Source organism: Rhea pennata, chromosome 7, assembly GCF_028389875.1.
Source record: "Rhea pennata isolate bPtePen1 chromosome 7, bPtePen1.pri, whole genome shotgun sequence".
In the NCBI taxonomy this organism is placed as follows: Eukaryota; Metazoa; Chordata; class Aves; order Rheiformes; family Rheidae; genus Rhea; species Rhea pennata.
The window spans coordinates 20,496,754-20,521,309 of record NC_084669.1 but is presented as its reverse complement, the minus strand read 5'-3'; the positions used below and the strand labels follow the sequence as shown (position 1 = coordinate 20,521,309).

Genomic DNA, 24,556 nt, shown 5'->3' with positions numbered 1-24,556 from the left:
GCATTATCCATTGTAAGACTCCTTTCAGTTGCCTGTAACTTTGCCAAAACAAAACTGCTCTGAATGGGATTCTTCCTGCCGAGTGCCTGCGTGACACAGACCAGCCAGCTCAGCCTGGACAGTACAGGCCACTTGGCCTGGGATGGACCCGCCGCCCCCGCCTGGCCCTGACCGCTGCCCAAATTCTTCCACTCTAGCAGGAAGGGGTCAAGCGATTCTGCTAAAAGTCTGTCAAGGTCCACCTCTGGGAGGCAGGGGCAGTCGAAAAGAGATCGTCTCTGTGACTGATCGTTAGGAGATGTTTACGTGAGCAGGAAATAAGAGTTTTCTCATCTGACACTCATCTGAACTAGCTCTTCATTCTTTCCTGCTGTCCCCTAAAGTACTATATTTTTCCTCAGTATTTTCCTCTACAGCCCTTTTCCCCACACTAACTCCTACAGCTGGTAGTTAATTCACAGGCTGGGAACTCCAGGCGACCAGCCTGGCACTCAGCTCACTGCAGGGCCTGACAACACAGCACGAGGACTAGGCATGCAGGCCTAACACAATACCTGTGATAATGATCACTGGGCTTCTTAATTTTGCCATAATGATCTGTGCACACATAGAGGTGGTTTGCTGGATGGCCTCTGTACTTGGTCCTGGACCCTATACTGTCAACCCCAATTCTTCTTTGTGGTAGAGTCAGTTCTTCTGGACACTTGCAAGCTTGCATTCTCATTAACTACAAGATTTCTAGTTAATCATAAAGCTTAATGCTATCATGATCTATATTTCACATGTGAGCAAAAAAGGAAAGAGGCATGATCCATGCAATTACTGGCCTGAGCCAGACCCCTCCTCCAAGCAAACAGCATAAAAAATTTTAAAGGGTCGAATCACTAACAAGATGGTAAGCATGATGAATCCCAGAGACAGTGCTGATTTTATAAAGAGCAAAGCATCCTCCACAAAATGGATGGGAAAGCTACAATGAGATTATATAAAAAAAAGCAAAAGAAAAATGCAGCAGGAGTAACACATCTGGAGTTGAGTATCATATCCCAAAGCTCCCAAATTCCTTTCCACAGTAACTCAAATTGCCTTGAATATTAATGCTGTCTGAGGGACTCAAAACTATCAGAAGGGCCCTTTAAAAAGGCATTAGTATAGCATACAGTGCACTAAGTTCGAGAAGTGATGTACAAAAGCAGAGTCGGGAAGAGAGGCCAGTTCTGCAAGTAGAACGCCGAACTGGAACACAGTGTTGTTCCCTTTGCCTTAGCTCCCCATATGCGAAATGGAGAAGATGACAACTTCTTATTTCTGTCTTGCGTAACATGGCAGAGGTTCCACAATAATTAACGCTGGATCTGTAAGCTACCAAATCACTCAACAGGGCATGACTGAGCTAGATCAAGCATGGACACAATCACATTTCTGTCAGATTAGCCACAGCACACAATAGACAGTTTACATCAGCTTTGTGCCAGCTGCAGGAAGACAGATACCTAATCCAACATAAAATTGGAATGATATAAGCAGGCCATACCTGAACTGAAATAAAGCTTGCTGGTATAAAGTCTTGGGAGATTTGGTAGTTGGATTTGTCTTTTTTTTTTTTTTAATAATAAATGTGAATCCTCAAAATGACTTTATATCAGAAGAGTGCTATCACATGGCTGCATCTTTGGTATTAGAAACTTTGGTATTAGATACTCTAAAATCTTTGTATTCTTGAAACAGATTCAGTCTGCCAACTCTACAGTACAGGTTCAATCTCTCTTTATAATACATTAAAATATGAGGCTCTAGTCTTAGTTGTGATTCAGGTGTTATATCTTAATGTTAGACATCTCCATTTAGAGACACACAGTGTTTCTCTCTCCCTAGAGAGAACATCTTGGAATGTTTTATTTAGTGTTCAGATAATATCTTCACTAACGATTTGTGAGCAGAAAAGTGCAAGAGCACATGAAGATAGGGAAAGTGCACCAAATTGCTATGATTGAGGTAGATCAAAGACCCTAGATAAATCAGAAAGACAGAAACGGCCCCTGGAGATCCAGCCTATTAAAAACAATGTATTAGGTGAAAACAATGTATACATTATGGAAAAATGAATCCTGGCAACAATGAGAGATGACAGGGAATGGTTAATTATGAAAAGAATTTGCATGTGATAAAAACAGCAAAGAAATCACTGTTTAGGCTGGAAAACAGAAGATCTTGCCTCATCAACATCCTCCAAACATATTACATCTCTCTGTGCTCCTACATGTTGTTAAAGTTGCATGTTGTATATCAAGCCAAACATCTTTCCAGCCTCATGGCCAGGGCTCTTTCCCTGTCCCTTTCAGTTTTCCCTGAATAAACTGATTTTAATAAAAAATGTAAATGAAATATATTTTTAATGAAAAATAGATTTCTGTCAAAGTTTTAGTTTTCATCAAAATCAGTAGGATTTTGGCCAGTCTGGCAGATCATCACTTCAAACTTGGAGCCTTCCAGCTTGAACACTATAAATTTTTCTGATAAATGAATTTTAGTTTTTCCTTATAAAATTATTAATAAAGCTCAGTTCCTTAAGAAAACACAGAATCCACTATTATCATATTGTCAGATTTTCTATACAATGTTCTGCATAATCTTACAAGCACTACCTATGAAAAAGCAAGTTCACAGTGAAATTGTCAGTGACTGTTCTGTTATTATGTAGCTGATAGGCAGGGAAATGTAAATAGTTTGACAAGGCTATCACAACAACCTAAGTGACTCAGAACCAATACCGCTTTTTCTTCCTGAGCAGATATCATTTCCTTATGAATTACTGCTTTTGAGTATGCAGAGTCACTGTTTCAAGGGAGATGGATCAGGCTTTCCAGAGTTTTCAACAATAGATACAAGCCTGCACTTTTCTTCACTGGTGTTTTACACTTCTCTGAAATTTCCTGTAAATTCACCCACTTGCGTAGTAAAAAATAGTGTCGTCTATAATGTGATCTGATAGCTAAAACTTGGCATTAACATGTGCTACACTGTCCAGAGGGAACACACACAACATTATGTAAACTTTGGATCACAGGTAATACCCAACAGGAAGAGTTTAGGTTGACTCTCATCATGAACACAGTACCACAGCTGTCTAAAGCATTTGTCCTGAGGTATGCTATGGCTTGAGGACAAGAAAGGGAACAGAAGAAAAGCAGGTGATACAGGACTTCAAGGGAATGCAAAAACATTGCAGGGCCATGGTGCTAACAGCAAGTTGGAGGAAACTCCAAAGCAGTCTGAAAGCCAATGGGCTGGGACACCAGTATGGGCAGAGGGCTTGCTAGCCCCTCAAACATTATTAAACCACTCTGCACTGCTGGGGTCTTTCGTTCCAGTGAGACTTCTCACACCGTGAGCTACTGGGGTTGTATTTTGGGCTTACACTAAATGCGATGCCATGGGGAAACAACAGAACGGAACGGCAACGGTTCACTGTGGTATCCGTCTCTCCCTCCAGCTCCCTACCTCCTCCTCCCATTTCCAAACACCTCCCCCAGCCCTCTCCCTGCTCCCTGCCTGCCAGGAGCTCTTGCTCAGAGCCACAACAACAGCTCTTTGTCTCCGCGGCCTCTCCAATTACATCGGCGTTATTAGCAGTGAGGCACACATACTTCCTAATCAACTTGATTAAAACCTTTCATTACAACATACATGCATCACTTTCACGTTTATGATAAAAAAGAAAAAATGAACCTCAAAGGCTCAATTCCTGCAATATTAACAAATCAATGGGGCACAATAAACTCATCTGATTTTCCCAGGAAAAGTAAGATTCTCTCTTGGGTGACAACTAAACACACTCTGACTCATCTTCTGATGAATTCATATCATATCTACCCTGATCTCATTCTCATAGATTTACTCCTTCTATATATCTTATTGCTCTTGAGTGGATTCCACCCTCACAATATCTTTCTAAGACAGGGAACAAACTCTCAGTGTAAACCAAATAAATTCACCACTGATATCTGTGACTTCATTGGATGTTTAATTTTCCCCCTTGCTCTACATCTCAGACTGTCTTTTGTAGAATTTACCCCCAAACTTATTTAGCTGTCATTATGTCTAATCTCAGTCAGATATCCTTACAGTCAATTCCCTTCATCCCTTTCACTTGCATGTTTATATAAAATCCAGATACTTTAACTCTATATGAAAATATATTTCTTTCTTTCTTTTTTTTTTTTTTTTTTTTTTTTTTTTTTTAAGAGTTGTGTCAATAGCTGTACTCGACAGAGCCAGGAAGGAGTGGGTCTTCTACAAGACATGAATTATTTGTTTACAGATAAGTACCAGTACAGTGGTAAACACATTCTGCCTACTATCTGGATTGAAGATGGCTCTCTTGTCATGCCCAAAGGCCAGTAACGTTGCAGAAATTAATGAGATAGTTAACATTTCTGCCCAGGCAGCACTAAAATTGAATTCCTCGTCAAGTTACAAATAGCAGGAGATCTTTGGATCTTTTCAGAAATGATTTAAACTACAGATGAATGAGTGTTAATATGTGCTGAGCAGTTAGTACATTCTTTTATCCTTGTGTCCCTTTGGTATTCAGATGCTTTCAGGGTAGCTGGCAAACCTAACACAACTTTCCATTCCTATAGGTGTGGCAATCCTAAATTGGCACCCAGCACCTCTCTTGCAGTGTGACTACCCCAACACAGGAATTGTGGAGAGCCAAAAAGGAGCAAGACTGCCTCTACTAAACTGCACAGTTTAATTTAGGAGCTGGCAATGCAGGGTGTTAACACCTCCCAGCAGGAAGCATGAGCATACAGCATGTCATGGAGAGTCCCTAACAGATCCCTGGGGCTCAGGCCCTCCACCCTTCCTAGGCTAGTCTTCTACTGTTATTACTAGAGCTTCACCAGCACTAGTCTAAGTGTAACAGCTTTTCTCAGTAATACGAGCAACCACATCCATAGCTCGTGTTCATCTGTGTACTGAAACCAGGGGTCTCAAAGATTTGCAGGTAGGCAGGGTCACAGTAACAGATCCAGGACACTAAAAGATTTGATTTTAAATTTTTCATCAGAACAATCCTCTCTAATCCCGTATCTAGTTCTGGATCAACAACAACAAAAAAAAATTCTCCATTGATCTGAAATACATCCCTTACAGGTGAAATACCATCTGTACAATTCCTCACCACTACCCAAAAGATACAGAAATTAAGATTTTAAAATAATTTTAAATGTAAAATTAAAAGAGTTCAAATTGTCTCTTCCATTCTTTTAACAGAAACAAATCACTGCAGCAGTCCAGTGAGTAATTTTGGTCTTTCCAATTCCTTCTCTTATTTTTCTTTAATTTGCCAGAAATGCTTGCATTCAACTCTAATGTTAATGTTCTTGATGATGCTGAGCTAAACCTAAGCGTCTTTCAGATGCACAGCAGTAAATCCTAACAATGCACTTTGCATACCGGGGATACCCCTTATTCACAGCTTCCATGCTCAAAAGGATATGTGCACTGAAAAGAACAAACTGAGCTGAACACTCAGCTTCAAACTGAGACTTCAAGAAAGCCAGCTTGAGCCATCTCAGTCATGAGCTATCCCTGAAAATGCTAGTGCAAGCAAGTCCCTAAAAGCTCCCCCATGATGTGGGGGCAGCAGTGGGATTGTAACGTGACAGGGAAAGACCTCCTGCAGAGAGCACCTAACCCCTCTATCCATCTCAGCTTCCTCGCCTCCATCTCAAGCCATCTCATGTTCCTCAAGCACTGAAAGTGGAGTGGGAATAACTGAAAGAAAGGGAATGAAAACAAACAACTAAGTGATCTCTATTAATAACAGCTGAGGGGAATGAATGAGACGGACCAGGTCAGAGCCAGCAGAGTGAAAAAGGGCAGGCTGGGCCTTGGCATGCCAAGGACAGCTTAATATTCTGAGAAAGAAACTCAGAATTAAACACGCTTTAAAAATAAACCTCAGTCATTTTTGAATCTGTCTCATGGCTGCAGTTGTGATGCTGAACCTCTGCCCGCAGCAACGTATCTGGCCTTCAGCCAAAGGTTTGAAAGTCGCAGTGATCTTTTTCCCCTCCTCCCTAGCTGTCCGCAATTTTTAAGCATTCCCACAGCTGTGAAAGAACGACAGCTAGGAGGAGGCAGTGCTTGGGTCCTGGGGGACTGCTCACTCCCATTTGCTCACAGCTGGGACTCCTCAAAGGCTTTGGCACAATCCCTTGCTACCGCCTTGGCTGCAGGGCTGCCCTTTGCATGGGGGCAGCTATCTGAACGGTTTCAGAATTATTTCTATTTGGGCAAATGCTGGATTTTCCCATAAGCTAACAAGAAAATGTGCAGCTGTTTCCGAGTGGAAAAAAAAAGTGGCAAGTTTATTTGGAGTAGGAGATGATAATTCAAATAAATGAATAGTCAGTTACAGATTTCATCTCATAAACTACAGCCTGCACCTCAGCCACTTTGAGACCATGACACCGTTATCCTCATGCCTCCTTATCTCAGACCACTACTGATTTCCACCACAAGGTTCAGGTTATAGCAATGGCACGTGCTGAGTTCCTGGACTGTCAAAGGCAGCAGCAAGGAGGCCTGGTGGTCTCCTTCCCACCCTGTTGTTCAGCATGGGAAGTATTTGAGGTTCATGGTCTATAAACAGCTCATGCGACTTTTGCTTGATTTAAGACTAGGACATAAATAAAGTAATTCAATGGTACTCACCCATTAACCTAGGAAGGGGACAAATCACCTCCCTCTAAAGGCTCTCAAGCATTGTACCCCTTACCACACTCATGCTACTGGAAATCTGTCCACCACATGACAGGTATGTGCCCCATGGCCGAGGCAGCTGGCATCTCTTCTTGTGATGGGATGTGCACCTACAAATTCTAATGCAGGTGTTCCCTGCACATTCCAGCACATCATTAGACATGCCCTTAATACAGAGTTGTATTTTATTCACCTGAAAGACTGTGTTCATATACTGGGAAGGATCTGTGGAGCCTCTGGCTAAGAGCACAGTATGGACAAGACCAGCAGAACAACTCCTCTAGTCCTTGATCCACTTCCTGCCCACATCTGAAGAACCACCAACAAATAGGATGGTAGGGAAATGTTCTGGCCTGTGTGATGTATGCTTGGCATCCCTGGATTAATCTTTTGAAACCTCAGGCTGTCTTGACAGTTTTAAAAAGCTGTAAATACAGGATATAATGCCATTAAATTAATAAGTCTGCCTAAACTAGGCGGATTTTACTTTGGCCAAAGAAAGTATAATTTTTTCCTCAGTTTTCAGGAAATGACCAAATTTCACTTGTTCATTTGCATGCCATTGCTACTGTGCAATTTGCCCCCTTGGATTATGCCTCAAACTCTGCCTCTCTCATTTAAGGCAGTTTATACATCCAGTGCCTGAGACGCCCTGACGAACAGCTGACGACATTGTCACTAAAAGAGCTGACAGCGATGCCACAGCAAAAACCTCGGCCACAAACATAATGCCATTGTGTTGCTCTAAAATATAGAGCTGTAGTGAAAATTTAGTCACAATAGCGACTAAAGATGTTCACCAAGTCGGGGTCCCAGTGTGCTAGGTGCTGCCTAAACACGCAGCTGGCAGTCTCTCTGCCAAAGAGCTCGCTGTCTACGAGATAGAAGTAACAATCGGTTAAGACAAACAACAACTAAAAATAGTCCAAGGAAGGAGTGGTAGCTAATGAGGATGTGCACAGCTTTTTTAGACCACAACAAGAGATGGTCCGTGCCCTGCAGAGCCTATCCTAAGAGAGCAGGGAGGAGGCAGGCTGCGGGCAGACAAAGCAGCAGTGTGCTCACAGCCTCACAACACGCATCAACAGCGCCCGGAGCGCAAACGCGGGTCGCTCCGGTCTCTGTGCCGTCCACCATCCCCGGCCCGCAGGGTAAACCCCTGCCGCGCGCACAAACCCTCGCCCAGCCCAGCCGCTGCCTTGTTCTCTGCTCACCTCGGATGAGCTGAGCACTGCGCGCGACAAACCTTTGTAAGAACCTTTTACGGACTCTGCAAGCTAACTGCAGTCTGGGGGGGGCTGGAGGGTGTCCCTGCTAAACTTCCCTGTCAAAGGCAGATGAAAATGCTGAATGCTGCTGTATGAGACATGCAATAGCTAGGCAATTAAGACGTTATTATGACAGTACATCTGTAGCAAGGAAAAAAATAAAACAAGCTAAAGGTACAGCCTTAGATTAGCCGTTTCTTGAGCTTAGAAATGCTGCTTTGTACAGCACTTATATTCAGTCAGTTTTGTGGCAGATTTTACAAAAGGAAAATATTCCTCACTGAAGACCAGGTGAAAAGGGTAATATGAGGTACGGGCTGAACTGAGAGGGAATGAACTTATGATGCAAAAACCCATCACGAAACACTTAAACTTGTCAATACTCACTTCTATACAGATTTAACCAAATTGGCATAAAAACCAATGCAGTTAAATAGATACAGCCCTTCAGCATAACTCAAGTCAAAGTACATTAAAAGTATATCAGCATGACTTGGTTTGATATTGAACTAACTAAATCAATAACCATTTAGTTAAATGGGTTTCGTAATAGTGTGCCAGTCACATATAAACAACACAATTTAACTATTGAAGTTATTTCTTCCCTGGGCTCCAAACCCCCACCCCAGCATTATGAATGACTCACTGGATAAATTAGCCTGTGACTTTGATGTGTATCTCAAGCTGAGATAGAATCACAAATCACGTAAGAGTCGCTAGGCAAAACCCTGATAAGGCAAAGCTTAGCTGGGCTTTTGTTATCACTAGCATCCATATTTCACAGTAAGTATGCACCTAACGATAGCAGGAGTTGAGCTCCAAACATCTTCCTGCCCCTTTGTGGGTCCGAAATGAAGACATGGGTAGAACTGTCACAACACACAGTTTCTCTTTCTAGCCCTTCTCATGTGCTCCCTCTTGTGGCAAAGGACTTGCTCTTTTTCCTTCAAAAAATCCCCAAACCATGGCCTTCAATATTCAATAAACAACTTTCTGCATGAGCCGACATACATTACTGGGTTAGCACAAAAGAAAAAAGACAATAGCTGTTACAAAACAAAACAGAGCATCTCCACTACCTCGTCCTAAATAAGATTTCAAATTTGTCACTTTCAAAAAAATCAAGGATATAGTCTTTATTTTTGCTGTTGATAGTGCAGTGCTCAGTCTGCATCTGGCAGGGCACCAATGCCGAGTGCACAACAGCCATTAAGGATACAACATCCGTCTCATGGCATGAAATTTTTGCATGGCTGTATGTCTGGCATACAAAGGCTCACAAACATCCTCAACATTTAAGCAGGGAAAATTTGTGGCATTTATCTTTTTCTTTTCAGACTAAATCCGTAGCTTTCTGATTCATACTCTGACTCCAGAAAGGGATGTCTTCTCATATGTAAGAGCACTTTGGCTGATGCAAGTGTCCCTGACACTAGGACTCTGAGACCTCATTACCTCCTTTCTTTATAACAGCATATTTAAACCATTTCCTTTGATACTCGCAATTGACCTAGAGTGACTGTGCTGTAAATAGTACTCTCTTCTAATGTGCATCCCCTTGTAAGCTTTGCTTTCACTTCCCTTGCAATAATGAGATTTAGCCAGATGTGAGACAAGCAGTTGGGCACAGACATTGGAAAAGTGGGAAGCAAGGGGACACAGGCTGTCAGTCCTGCCTACTCTGCCGCAGTAAGTCTTTCATGTCACATATTTCAAAAGAAAAATGAGTATGTCCTCACAAAGGTTACATCACACCTGCTCTGTTTCCAACCCTATTTTGTATTAGCAACATCCAGTGTCAAGTTCCCTCAATTAGACACGTTCATTATTCAAGCTAATTCAACATGCCCTTGAGAACTGGAATTAGAAAACAAGGGCATTACTGCAGGGACAACATATCTTTAAATGACTGCAACTTTAAACAGCCTACAAATAGTTGCGTCAGGCCAAAAGACAGAAAACAAAATTTACTGCTGTAGTCCTAGACACTGTCTGCTTCTTAGTCTATCACATTTCTCTACTTGAGAGCAAACAAACAAGACATTACTTGTAATTACAATTTTATTTTACTGTCTACAATGTAACAGTTTGTACACCTCATACTAGGTAGAAAGTTCTTCCTTTAATAAACTCTATTAAAACATTCAATTTCCTTAAAGTGCTTTCAACAAGGATACCAAAGGGAAATAAAGCAACCCAATGTAAATATCCCAATGAGGCCCATTAACTAGATACAGGATTTTGACTTAACCATTGAATTTTCATTGAAAATTAAAAAAAACAACAGACAATAACAACATAACACAAGCATAGCTACTTCATGATTTTCCTTTTTTATTTCATGTTTGGGCACTAAGTACATTAAAACTGTTATCTCCTAGAGGCTCCCATAAAACTGGAATATCTTTACAGTAGCAGACCTTACGTACCCTGCTATCCTCCTGCATGGTGTAGGAAAGTTTCAGCACAAACAAATAGCATGGGAATGACATGCAGACTAACACTTACGCTGTTCCACTTTTGGGTCAGAAATCACAGGTGGAGACAGGCATGATAGATATCTAGGAAAGACATAGATCCTACTGAAAGATGAGGTGCATCCTTCGAGAAGCAGCAAAGCAGCCCAGCATGATACTAGGAATAACTGTACTGCCAGAGCTGCAGCACCAGGACACTTGCAGGTGTCCTGGCTGGTGTCCCTCCAGCACCCCTCACTCCGCCCAATACCTAAACAATTCTTTTGTCAAAACAAAACTCAGTCAACATTACTTCTTTTGCAGCTGCTCTTTTGTGAAACCTAAGATAGAAAAAAAAAAGGCCTCATTGACATTTCAGGATTTCGGTGAGCTACAAAGAGGAGGGGAGAGGAGAGAAACAAATTCTTACCGGCCTCCAGAAACAAGTCGAAAATAAAGAATGTATGATGGATGAGGACCAGAAAAACAAAGTATCCCCAAAGACTGTCTCTAAAAGAATTGCACTAATAATATTCTCAGACTACAACACTCTGAAGTAACTTAATCATGCAAATATCACGTGACAAAAATACAAATGCAGGACAGTTTGTAGTTAACCCAGCAGAAAAAACCAAAATCTCAGTACTAACACTCATTATTTAGAAAACTAAGAAGTGACCAGTCTGTTAGAAACAGTATTTGAAATCTAGGCAGATTTTAAGCCAGTGCAAACAGAAATTTAACACCACAGAAACACTGCCTCAGGGCAAAGCCCTTCTTTTCCTTGTCATGTAAAGTCTACACCTAACTTTTCAGTCTGGACATACTAGATTTAATCCTTAGCATAATTTTTACATCCTCCAATTAGCTCAAACAATTCAATCTGCACCTTGAGGTGAAAAGTTCATTACTACAAACATACTCATCCTTTCCCACGTCTCTTTTCTCCAGGGCTTCTTTTTGGTTTAACTTGAGCTAAAAGCCTGAATTTCTACCACAGAATTTATGAAGTATTTTAGGACCTGCAGAAGCCCATTAGCACTTGTCCACCTTCTCAGCCTTCCTATACACATTCAATGCCTATTTGCTTTATAGATCTGGAATTTCCTTGCCCCGTGCCTCACTGTGCTAAGCATACTGGGGCTGCAGGGAAAGGCTAGAGTCATTACACTTTCAGAGAGCTCTTTCGATGGCGGCTCACTGTATTTGAACCAAACCTTTAAAATTATCCCCTTCGAATAGTGCAGGCTGCTCTCCCCCTCTATCTACCCCCCGACAGTGCCACCGTCAGCTGCACAGGGGAGTTGTTCAGAACCAGAGGGCTGCTGAGGGTGCACAGACACCTGCGCACGAGTCTCATTTGGAACAGTTCAGGCAAACTTGTGCTCCACTGACAGCTACTGCTAAGAGAATCCACCTCCTGGAATGACTGCAGATCTCTGCAACTTTTGCTTTGTATTCAGCAACTAATGCTTTAAATAAGGAGACTTCTGCATCCTATTCAATCTTGACAGTTAACACCACGGTACTTTCTAGGTATCTGCATTTATTCAAGGCAGTAGCAAGATAAGAACTTAGGTTTCAATACCAAAGCTCCATCTCCTTGTCATGTACATTACAGAAAAATCACTGCCAGAAATCAGCAGTCTCACTGCTCTTGCCATGGTTAGTGCCAGTTCAGTCCACCAAAGCGTGACAGCTGCCACACACATATACACAATTCAGCCAACTCCTTGGGTAACACCAGTGAAATGACAGTTAGCACTCACATGGTGCTTTGCATTATTCAGATGCAATAACTCGTTAAGAAGTCATATAAACTGTAAAGTGAGATTAGTCTGCACATTTTAAGTGGCCTTATACTAGGACCTGAGAATCTGTTGGCTTTTATTTTCAAAAATTCAACTGCAAATGCAAAGCAAATTAGCATTTAACAGCAGGAGAAGGGAACATATCTCTTCTCTAAGGGGCCAAAGTAAAAATCTTCCTACGTCAATGCATGGTGAGCAGGCTAGCACGGAACACCAAGCACCACCTTAGAGCTCCAGTCTGACTTTGCTATGAAAGCCCTTTACAACACTGCCTGTCCTGCCAAGGCTTGAAGATGCTTTCTGCACAGAACAACTGTCAATGTCCCTTCACTACGGCTATTTCAACTAACCCCATCGTAGCAGGACACTTTGGATGGAAAAAAATTTATGTACTGTCCTTAAACAGTACCTCATTTTAACGAGCAACAGTTATAGAGAAACACCCTGGTTATTAACCTTGGCTTCCCTGGAAACAAACCATTAAAAGGTTAAAAACACCACCACCCACCACCGCCAACAGCAACCAACAACAAGAAGCAAGCTACTCCTAATCAAAGCAATACAAATAGGTTTCCTACCTGAAAATGACTTTAAAAATAAGAGTAACATAGATTAGCACTAAGAATAGCGAGCCCAATTCAAAAGCAATGACTACTTTTTTTGGAATGCCTCCTGCATCTTTAGATGAGATGGAAAAATATATATGATTATTGCTATTTATTTGCATTGCAGTAACACCTCCGATGCCCTCATATCACTAACAAGTTACTATAAAACCAAAGTGAAGGCCTAAAGAAATACTTAAGAAAGGAGGCAGCTAAAGCAGAGCACACTGAACAGCTAAGCGAAAACATTAAAGTTATGGTCATACTTCCAGCCAGCACACCCTAAGAAGTTACCAGCCCTCAGCCAGAAGTCTTCATTTTAAAGTGGGATGTATTAACATACCATTGCATGTTCTTCAGCTAACCCATTTTACTTTGCATTTTCACCAAATGGAGGCACATCTGTAAGTCATCATCTCAGTAGAAAATAAAAGTTTAAGATGCTCAGACTTGATGGGCTACGATCACATAACTATATCCTTATACTAACAGCAGAATATATAAAGTGCACTTGCAAAGAGGGTAGATTTTACCTTGATTACAACAGAGAAGGGCACTGTGGAAGGATTACATTCACACAGTCATCTCCCTTTCCTTCTATTTTTAAGGGAGCTCATCACATCCAGATGAGAAAACAGAGATGCTGAAAGCTTTGACAAACGGCTTGAATTATGCACAGGGAGTAAAGAGGTTTGAAAATGAGAAGTAGTAAGCTGTGAACGATGCACTGGAGAAAAAACGCAAAGGGAAGAATGAAATGGATCAAGTAGCAGCACAGAGAGCGCTTTTTAGTAGCTGTCGCACTCCACTGCTAATTCCAAACATTACTCCAAATCCATGGAAGACGATAAAGCTTCTAAAGACAAGATCTGACCTTCTGTCAAGAGTAAGGATCAGTGGGCAAAACCTAGATTAAATATTCAACACACTCACCATCTTCCCCACCATACTGTCCTGCAGCAAGGCCCCCTTCAAATGAGGGTAATACAAGAGCCTTCACATATGTTTTTAGACATATTCCGTGTTTGCAGAGGTTACGTGAGGAAGTTTTTCCCTTTGTTTTGGGCAATTCACTGGGTAACAGCAGTGCACTCTAATGTTAAGCACACACATCCATTTGTAGAAACAAAACGGCTGCTTTAAAGGTCTGTATGTGGAATGGCATCGTAACAAAAGCTTGCCACATGTGCATTGTGGAAGGTGTAGAAATGCCTGTGGCAGTGAAAGGGAAAGTCATTTACATGGCTGATTTAGGTTGTAAACTGGTTCTATGCCATCCTCAGCATACTGAACAAAACAAACCAGAATATTTGATTCACAAAGAATAATGTGACACTGATGTGGTGTTAATGTCTGAAATGCTGAGTATCAACCAGATAGCTATGTGTGTAACAGGGAAATTTCATAGGTATAGTTATATTAAAGGGTAGAGGGTAGCTACAGGCAAATTTATGTCTTAAAACTTACATATCCTCCCTGTAATGCATTCTAAGATAGACTTTAACTGCTATGTCTCTTGCATTTTCTAGTTCATTTGCATGGACTTAAATTCCCTTCCAGTTTCAGCTGAAGAAACTGGAGATCACAGTCTTGCCTTGCCTTACAATCCTATGTTTCTTTCCCCTGCGTTTTCTGAGGCTCATTCTCATCTGGTGATGCACAAAACACTGAAATGCACACAAGGCAAAATATTTGTTTATGCATTATCTAGCAATTTCTGAAAGAGTCCATTTCTGCTGAATTCCATAAGGCAATCAGAATTAACTCAGCACACACCTCATAAAACATCAAGTAACCATTAAAACATGAATCCCCACGGTGGATCTCACACTGGCAGCTAAGATTAGCCCACCTGCCTAAGCTGTCATCAAACCAGACCATCTCACTGAGGACCAAGCAGTAATAGCTGGTGACTGTTGACTTAAAAATGGCTTTTGCTGGAGACTGACAGAAGATAAGTCTCATCTTTTGTACGGCTGCATGACCCACGTTTGTACCACTGAACTCCACCTCCTGGGATGATGAATAGAGCACCCTAATGCTCTATGGTTTACTCGGAAGGCTTGGAACAGCAGAAGTTTTTATGAAGAAGTTGCATATACAGATCATCTTTGCCCTGCACATTAGTTCTGCTATTATTATGGGTAACACAGTGCAGTAATGTGAGGAATCATTTATTTTCTCCCTGTACGTCGCTCTGAATCAATAGAGCATTCGGCAATAGCAGGAAATTACAGCTGCTGCAGGAGGTCTCAAGCAAAGCAACTCTGGAAATACGAGTTCTGAACATGGGTGCTCTAGCTGCCTGTGCCAGAATATTCGCCAATAACTGTGCAGTAACCACTCTAGCACAAAACAGGCCCTGCTGGGCACCAAATCTGAACTGCATCAGGCCAGCTACAGCAGGTTGGGAACACGCCACTAGAGTTGCCGACAAGCTGAGTTACTACGTCACTGTTTTAACAGACTTCACTTTTTCATGAGAAACTTCCTGTCTAAATAAGCACTAGCAGGGTGATGACAGTTGAGTGGTACCCGGTGTTAGCGAGGCTGCCTCATGGTGCAGCTTATCAGATGACTGCTTATCAGATCATCTAATATTTAGCTGCTCTCACATACCAAGGACTCTCAAAAGACAGACTTGGTTTTTAAGTGGTGTCCATTAGTACACCAAAGACAGCACGCTCCTTGGCTCAATTCCCAGCTGAACTCACCTCCCTCTACAGTCATGACCAAATTACAAACTTGCTTTATGCCTCCATTCTCCCTTCTCTGTAAAATATAAACAACATGTTTACAGAAAAGGAGCTATATTTACTGAACTCCAGTTGACAAGAGACCAGAGGCGATAAAGTCTCCTATACCTCTAGGCTGCACCCATGCAACAAGAAGGGATTGCTGCTCAGCAGAGCCTCTCCCAGAGCAGTGGGTATCAGGCAGCACTTTCACGATCCCTGGAGCTCCACTGGCTTCAAGGAAGAAGAAAACTGCTCTCTTTAAGAGAGCGAGTTAATGACTTCCCTAAGGAGCTAGGGCCAGTGGATGAACTGAGACCTCTTATAAAAGAGCTGCTAAAATCCACAGCTACACACCACCTCGCCGCCTAGCATACCGGAGAACTAAGGGCTCGCTTATGTTTCTGGTAAGGTACAGCTTTACTGTCTAAAGGAAATGGGAGCATGTGCTCCCCATGTGCCACCACACAAGAGCAACAGCTTTTCATGAAGATAAAAGGCAGCAAATAATAATACGAAAGTGAATGAAGAAAACACAGCAAAGAATTTATGATTAAAGGGGATTGTACATTTCTAGCGTTAGCAAGACAGCAGAATGATCATTCTACTACAACAGCAGATACTTGGCAAAATTATTAAACCATCTTTTCCAGAGCTTAAGTTATCTCCAGCAGTTAAAGACATGATGAAACCTAGTGCAGGGGCAGATTAGCTCCCACCTGCTGCTGCAGAGCCCATTCACTTCAGAGACATCTGGTATTAGCCTCTGTCACAGACAGGACACCAGACCAGATGGACCTTGGGTCACATCCAGGCCAGCAACTGCTACATTCTGAGGCAAAGCTAACAACAGACTTTGATAATTTGATACTCAATGGCTCAGTAAGGGTTCTGCTCAGGGAAACTGAACTCACAGGAAAAACAAACCTTGATCATGTTTCATCCTATCCATTGTCAGAGAGAGGCTACTGCTGCAGAGATTTCTTCAAGTCTCATTTTCTTATTTTAGATAATTCAGAAAGCAGTGCTGAGAGCAGATGTGAGCTTGAGATTACAGATGCGAGAACAACTTCAAAGTCACGCTCAGAAATTAGCCTGCACTTTCATCTTTTGCTTAGAGGAAACTAAGCACTTCCAAAGGCTTATTTGCATTCCCATGTTCAAACATTCATTGCTCAGTTCTAGACTGCTACTCACCTACAGCGTCACAGAAATGAAAGGGAACGATACTCATACCCTCCCTGAACCAGCCAAGTGTGTCAGAAAGACTAGTTTGGGTCTCTAACAGGTTGAATGGGTTCATATGGATAAACTTTTGGGATGCTGTTCTGCTGAATAGGAGGAATGACTTGATTAGTAAGACCATGAATTCATATGGGCTTGATGGGTGGCAGTCAAGAGGACAAAAATATGGGAGACTGGTGTGGGTGATGCTGTAAGACTCACCAGCCAGCAGTCCTGCGAGACAATAAAGTAAGTTTTAAGGTACATTGCATTAGATCAAAAACACTCCAACTGTATAGAACAAAACAGGGGTGCAAAATTCAGTCTGCCATATTCAGATGTATTAAAAAATTATGAAGGAGTAATCTTCTCTTGAAGATTTTATGCTAGACCAGGCGCCATCTGCTCCCACATCCAGTACAAGGCATAAGGCTTGTACCTTGTACTAAGAACACTATTATGTGTTCTACCTTACCACTGCAAGCACAGCTGAATCTGTCCTGTTGATCAAGATCACACTTATACTGCCAGGTGATTTAGTAATGCATATGCCTAGTATTAGCAAGCATGGAAGGAGGATGCTCAGAAGCAGTCACAGAGCATCTCACCAGCCCTGTGTCAGTGACCCCTTCCAGCCCCACAAACAGCTGCCTAAGCTGCCTCACACCTCTTCAAGTCCCTTTCTTCGAAGAGAAAAATTTAAATCTCACTTCCCTTGTGTCTTTCTCCTCTACTATTTATATGCTAAGACTGAACCCAAACCAGAAGCAAATTACAAGAAAAAATGGAAATAAAGCAAGGCTCCATGTCAATGCCACTATTGGGAAGCATAAAACTGCCCAGGTCTGCCTAGCTCAGGCTGGTAAAGCCAATGACAGTAGTAGCTAAAAGTCTCTTCACATTGCTGCTGTTTTCAAGCAGATTCTCCTCATTTCCTTGGACTCCCTTGTTCTCTTTCCTGCAGTGACAGTTGAATGTTTTCAGTCTCCCAAGGGAGCACTGGATGCTCACACTTGAATTGCTCACAGCCAGGCTGGACAAACCACAGGAGCACATATCAAGGGAACAGTGCCATGCATGACTTCTCTGCATTCCTCGGATCTGCGGACAGAAAGGGATTGGTGTAGCCAGAACTTTCCCTCCCTCCCTCAGTCTGGCTCTCTGCTCCTGGAGGGTGGCTGACCCAGTGGGCTGGTAAGTGAGGCATACAGACACTGGCACATGCCAATTTAACCATACAGAAGACCAAACACCTGATTTTTCAAAGCTTTACTTCACAAGCTAGGCACAACAGGCCTACCTGCTTTGGTCAATGGCACTGAAGCCCCTGATCTCACCTTTTAGAGGTGTTTAAGTGCTTTACTTTCAGGAGAGGCCCTCTGTACAGGTCTCCCAGATCAAAGAGCATGAACAGGCAATGGTAAAATGGAAGGTTCAGCAAGGGCTCTCCTGAAGGGACCAGCCGCTCTGCATCCCTTGCCCTAACACCTGCCTTCGTACCCTGGGAAGCTCTAGAAAAAAGCATTCTAGGCTTTTTCTGCTGATTTTCTGCTGATTGTGGTGGGAAGTAAACTCGACAAACCCCTGCTGCCTCCTTAGTTCCTACGGAGCCCAGGAGTGTCTTGGTGAGCATCACTAAGGAACACACAGGGGTCCCAAGTCCACTGGCTGTTACTGCAGGACAAGGAAAGCCCCATCTCAGAAGCAAGCACAGTCAATGAACTCAATATGATGCAGGAAAACATCATGACATTAAGCTACTTTATTTCTTAAGTGTCACATCCTTTTTCCATAACCTAGTCATGTTTGTAGCCTCTTATAATTTTTGCTCCATTTCCAGTTACCTACTCTAAAACTACTGCCTTCATCATATAAACAAATTTGAAATATCCTCTAAGGACTTGGTGCTAAGCCAACTACAACCAACTCATAATGGCTTTAGTAGTGTTTTCAAATGCTTAACTAAGGATGAAATCCAAAATATTTTATAATAGATCTCTAAATCCTGGGGATTTTTTTATCCTTGTTCTCAGTACTTGCTACATTTAAATATATGTAAGTGGATTCTTTATATAAGTGAATAGACACAGTCATTTATTATGCTGGCTGCTGGCACTTGGGGCAGGGGACATAAGCTATATGAACTATTTAGTTCCCTGGATACGTACAGGAAGCCAACTGGGGGCATTAGTCAGTTTTTCTACCTATCAGAACTCTCACACTGGAGTCCTGTGGAGTCCGAGCTGCCCTCACTTATCCAGGATTATTCTGTGCTTTTCAATATTAAATTAGTTACTCATGTATATAAAATTATTTTCCTTGCGGGTATTGATCCTTACACTATACTGATCCATGGGAAAGTCACTGATTTTAAGTGAAACCAGACCCACAAGTGTTTGCTCATAGATTAGTGGATGTACACAGCACTGGTAACAAGAGAAAACATTTTTTTCATTCTTCTTCTGCTTTCTAGTGTTTACTTCCCCCCCCCCCACACACACACACTATAACCTCAATATTTAGCACAAGCTCCCCTTGGGTAAGGCATCAAGTGTAAAAAGCTAAAGCTTTCACCTCCACAGTGAACTTACCAGAGAAAAACAAATGACTAAAGATGGCAAGTAGAATGGCATAACTGCATTTACAGCCATGAAACTTCACAGTAAATATACAGAGAGTGAAAAGAAAGAAAAAGATATTCTAGATGGCCTATCATTCTCTGCTAAAACCAGCAGTAAGCGGTATGCCATTTGATTTCATAATGTTATTTGACTGTCTTGCCATAACACACAAACAATACATGCTACTTACCCATACAGCATAGAACAACATAGACTTTTTAAGACAGTGTGGTCTCCATTATCACAATATCTGAGCACGTCATAATCTTTAATTTATTCAGTCTCTCAATCTCATGTCCTATTATTGCAAACAAGAAACCGAGGCATTACAAGAATAAGGAACTGGCTTGAGGCCAGAAAGCTGATGGTGCCAGACCAGGGTAATAAACCCAGGTCTCCCAAATCAGCACGCTAACCGTTGATCTTCCTTAGGTTCTCTCACCTTCTGTTCTAGTTGCCCTCAACAGCATCTCATTTGCAAGAATATAAAAAAGACATGGTGGCGAGTAGTCTTCTTCACTCCTCATACAGACAGCAGCAGTTTGCTAAGGGGTCCCTGTATATCCTAGCAGCATCATAAAAACGTGACACTCGGTTGAAAAGACTTCCCCCTACCAGCTGCATTTCTGACTTCTGTTTCAACAGACAAAAGGTGCTGGGTGGCAAGGCTGGCCCACGCCAGGGACTGCTGGGATACTGCTACACCCACTCGCTCTGGAAAAGCGTCTCCTGTTCTTCCAACGCTAAAACATTAAGCACTACTTGGGGAAGTGTTCCTTGATACAGGTGTTCTTCTCTCACCTCCTCATGATACCAGTAGGGGTGCCGAGCCAGCTTCTCTCATAACTGGTCCTGCTGCTGGGACACAAGACTAGGCACAGTCATAGCTGAGATTATCAGGAAGCAACGGCTGTGCCTCACGCTCCTGGGTACCGCGTGGGGCGGAATTGCTAGCTCAGTGTCACAGGTTATTAATGAACTGGTGCACACATTACACTTCCCGACTGAAAGGTAATGGCCCTTTTATAGATTTGTTAGAAGCAAGTTAATTTACAAAGAGATTTTCAAATAGCTGATCTCATCCGTTTCTCAACTCCCCTCCCGATTCACCTGCTCAGCTCATTAATCCTGCCAACATAGCATGACTGTGAACACTTGCTTCCCCTCAGAGATGCACCTCAGTAGGTTTAGAGAGAACATTTTTGCATCAGTGTATTTTGCAGCCCTCCAAAAAACAGGCTCAATCATTCACAGCTAATGTTATAACACTGCCTAAGGTGGTTTCATTCTCCCCTCGCGCTCCCTTTAACAGTTTGTTTTATATTTTTAAATACAGATTTGTTGCAGCAGGGACTATCATCTTTTTTCAAAATTCCAACTCTGTTCTCACAGATCCAAAACCACTATGTTACTAGGAACTTTCCATGATACAAACCAACAGCTGTTGACCCACATTGGATTTGTATTTGCATCTCGTCCAAACTTCTTGGATAACCCACGTACTGATGATGGAAGAAAGCACCAATTTAAATATTATTCTATTCAAATACTTAAAAGGGCTGGCTTATGGAAGTGTTTTTTGATGGGGCCACCCCCCGGCCTTTCAAAGTGGCATTCTTTCTGATAAGGAAATGAATTACCATATACTACCCTAGATAACACCAAAAGATAAGTTTTTAAAAATCAAAAACAACATACTCAAATCCTGTGATCCTGTCATTTCTTAAAAAGCTGTTTTTGTTGTTGCTAGACTTAACAATATACTTTGAGACCAAATAAAAAAAAAAAAAGTCAACAAATTAGTGGGCTTATTATCCCAACAACATTCAGAGGGTTTTGTTTCTGTTTTGTTAAATCAGTCACAATTCCAACTACTGTCAAAGTAAGTGACCTGAAAGACCCTTTTACTTACAGCAGCTGCTCACAGCAATGTGATCACATACAACAGATGCAAAGCATCTAACGTTAATGCTTGAACAAAGTATAAAATATTAATTACTGTGAAACCAGTTGATAACAATACGTACAGCTGTTCTCAGCATAGGAAACAGACACATTAACCCTTCCAAGTCAGCAAACACATCCATGAAGTTCGACAAGACTATCATTCACTCAGACTGCAATACAAAAGGTCGTTTTGTACAATCCTTTCTGTTGACTGCTACCTGCAGGAGTTGGCAGACTACAGTAAGCCTGGAGTCTGTGCTTCCCAGGGTGTCTAGAGAGCCAGGAGGCCTTGAGAGAAGCAGCAGGGAAGGCACCATCAATACATATCCTCAGCAACATTTTGACTTTCATAGATAAGCTCTCTCCTGCCTCCAGAGTCATTCACAGCTTGCTTATTTGGCAAAGAAAAATCAAATTTTCTACTCTACCTTTGGAAGGATGCTGATCTCAGCAGTGCAAGAGCATGGCTCCAAGTGCAGCTGTGGGTATGCCAAATACACATTGCATTATTTCCCACTTCAATTGTCTAGCAATACAAAACCTGCATATACTGATTCTTCAGTTGGCTTCTTGGGCAAGTGACTTGACTTTTCTGTACCTCAGTGTATCTACTGTAAAACAAGGATAATGAATTCAACTCTTTTGCAAAGCCCATTGAGACATCTTAATGAAGTAATCTAAATAAAAACTAGATATTCTAATAAAAGTGAGCTTTTGTACCTTCTTTCCTGCCAGGTACTGTTCAAAGACACTCATACTATGCTGAGCCAAGGACTGGGAGCCATTCTTAGGTATTCTCTAGTTACAGACCTCTGGAATCCCATCTCTCCTCCCTCCCTCCTCCCCTCTCCCCCTTTTCTTTTTTTAATGAAGTTAGTATTCTCATAAAATTAGCTCCTTAGAATAGAGTTAGCATTGTTAGTTTCAAGAAGCCTTTTCCACAGCACATTTAATTAAATAATACAGTTTTCTACTCACTTTTTCAAGTGTCAAGAACAAACAGGAGTTCTACCTGTGGTGAGATGACAAGCTGAAAGCCCTTACAGATAGATGGACAGTGTATTTACAGAGCATACAGTATATACAGAAAGTCCTTTTGATGCTGCTTAAGCAGCTTCCCTGTTAAAATTAAGCGATGTGGTAACAGAGTAGAGAGGCAGTGTCACTGCAGGGATCCATGCTGCCTTTATGAGTTTTCTCACTATGAGAGCCTGAAATTAGATCAGCAAATAACAAGACCCTGTTGACAGTAAATACAAGCCAGAGGCTGTGTATACAGCAGATGTTATCAAATCTTCAGGTACTAGCTTCAGTTGTGTACAGACTAAACACAGCAGGCAGTTTAACCTATAAAAGGTAGTTCATTGAAGGGGCAATCCAGGCTGTTCACTAAGGAAAGAATTGCTTAAGCATCTCATCCAGTGTAGCTAGTACACATTAAAAGCCTCTGTGCAGCTGCCCTCTACATTGCCATATTTCACACCATCCCTGTTTTCATTTACAGACAGTGGTCCAATGCTTTGCAGGAACTCAGCAGGACCTTTACTGGTTTTGGCCACGTATTTCCTGTTCCCCAGTAATGAAGGTGAAGCCAGATGGTTACATCCCACTCTGGTTAACAAACCATACACACATTTTTTTGGACAGGGCTAGTATAAAGTGACATTTACTCCCTTGGGTAGCAACAATGATTGAAAGTGCTCGACACTAGCACTGGGTGCAAAGTGTTTATTTTATGGGAAGAAATAAACCACTCTGTTAAGAATTGAAACTTATTTTTCCAATGTACAGCAATCAAAAGATGTAGAAATAAAAAGTATTTTTAACGAAGTGTTTCAGCAAAGGAATTGGGACAGGTTTTATGCAGAAACCAGTCAATATCTTTCATGATGAATCAAACACCGCCCCCCCTCCCAAGGGCTATGAATCAGACAAAAGACCGAACATATGAGCAAGCCTCCAAAACGCTATCAGTTAATTTATTTCCTCTTTGGAGCATAAGTAATAAAGACCATAAAGGTTAACAGTATTTTTCTATCTACCAGCGCAGCAACAGCCCTGCTGTATCAGGTCAAAGGCTAGTGTTTGCTCTCACTGAAAGCAGCAGCCTTGGAAAAATTTTCTAGACAACAGTAATTGCCCAGGAAACTTCAGGATAATATTTCTTATAAGAAGAGGTCTATCAGCTTTCCAACTTTCTAGTTATTTTTTGCACTCCATCAAGAAAAATCAAAGAGAAGGCTTTCTTTTTCTTTTTTCTTCCTCTGAACACACACATCCTCCAAACATCATCCTTATTAGCTGTAACTACGTGTCCTTCCCAGGCCCGAACCTGCTGAACCACCTCAAGCGGTGGTTCACCTGTGCTCAGGTGAGTGCAGCTCACCTTCCTAACGACAGCATCTGACAGGAAAACACTTAATGCTGCAGGAGCTTGAGCGAGCCCCCGGAGGAGAGAGGTGACAGCTGCTATTAAAACGTTTGCCTAAGCAAGCCAGGACCTTCTCCTAACACTCCCGAGTTCTTTTTGCTATAGGGTTATCACTGTAAGCTAACTACCTCGCTGAAACAAGAGGTACTGCTTCATAAACCAGCTCGACGCACGTTCATGCCCCAGCGTCGGCTGTCGTCGCAGCTGCTAGGTCCCACCGCACAAAGGTGAAAGCAGCTTCTCACGGGCAGAAAGGGAGCGAGTACAAAACCACAAGCACACAAACGTATTTACATACTTTCTTATCTGGGGACTGCCCAACTCTAAACTGTTACAGCTATATTACTGTGCACTTCACGCAACCACGCAGCCCAGCAAACCGCCCGTAGGAGAGCCAAGTGGATAAGATTGCAGCCAACAGCTACTCAGTAGCCGTAGTGATAACCCATGCTGGTGTTTTGTTAGAAGGTATTTTTACAGTAACTACGGAGGCTGAAAAATAATCTGGAAAAATAATGTGAGGAACAGAAGAAACAATTTAATCTTTTTTTTTCTTTTCTTTTTATTTTTCTAAGGGGAAAATTCGTTTTTTTCAAAAAAAAAAAAGAAAAAAAAAGAAAAAACTCTGAGAAGTATTATGAATCCCAAGACCGTATTTCTAAATTGTTTCAAAGCCGTGACTGG

At 41.9% G+C, this 24,556-nt stretch overlaps 1 protein-coding gene across 1 annotated transcript in view; it reads right to left on the bottom strand.

Moving 5' to 3' along the window:
• ARHGAP22 (Rho GTPase activating protein 22) overlaps positions 1 to 24,556 on the bottom strand; it is a 140,808-nt gene that overhangs the window by 74,652 nt on the left and 41,600 nt on the right. The gene's annotated exons all lie outside the window — the stretch shown is intronic.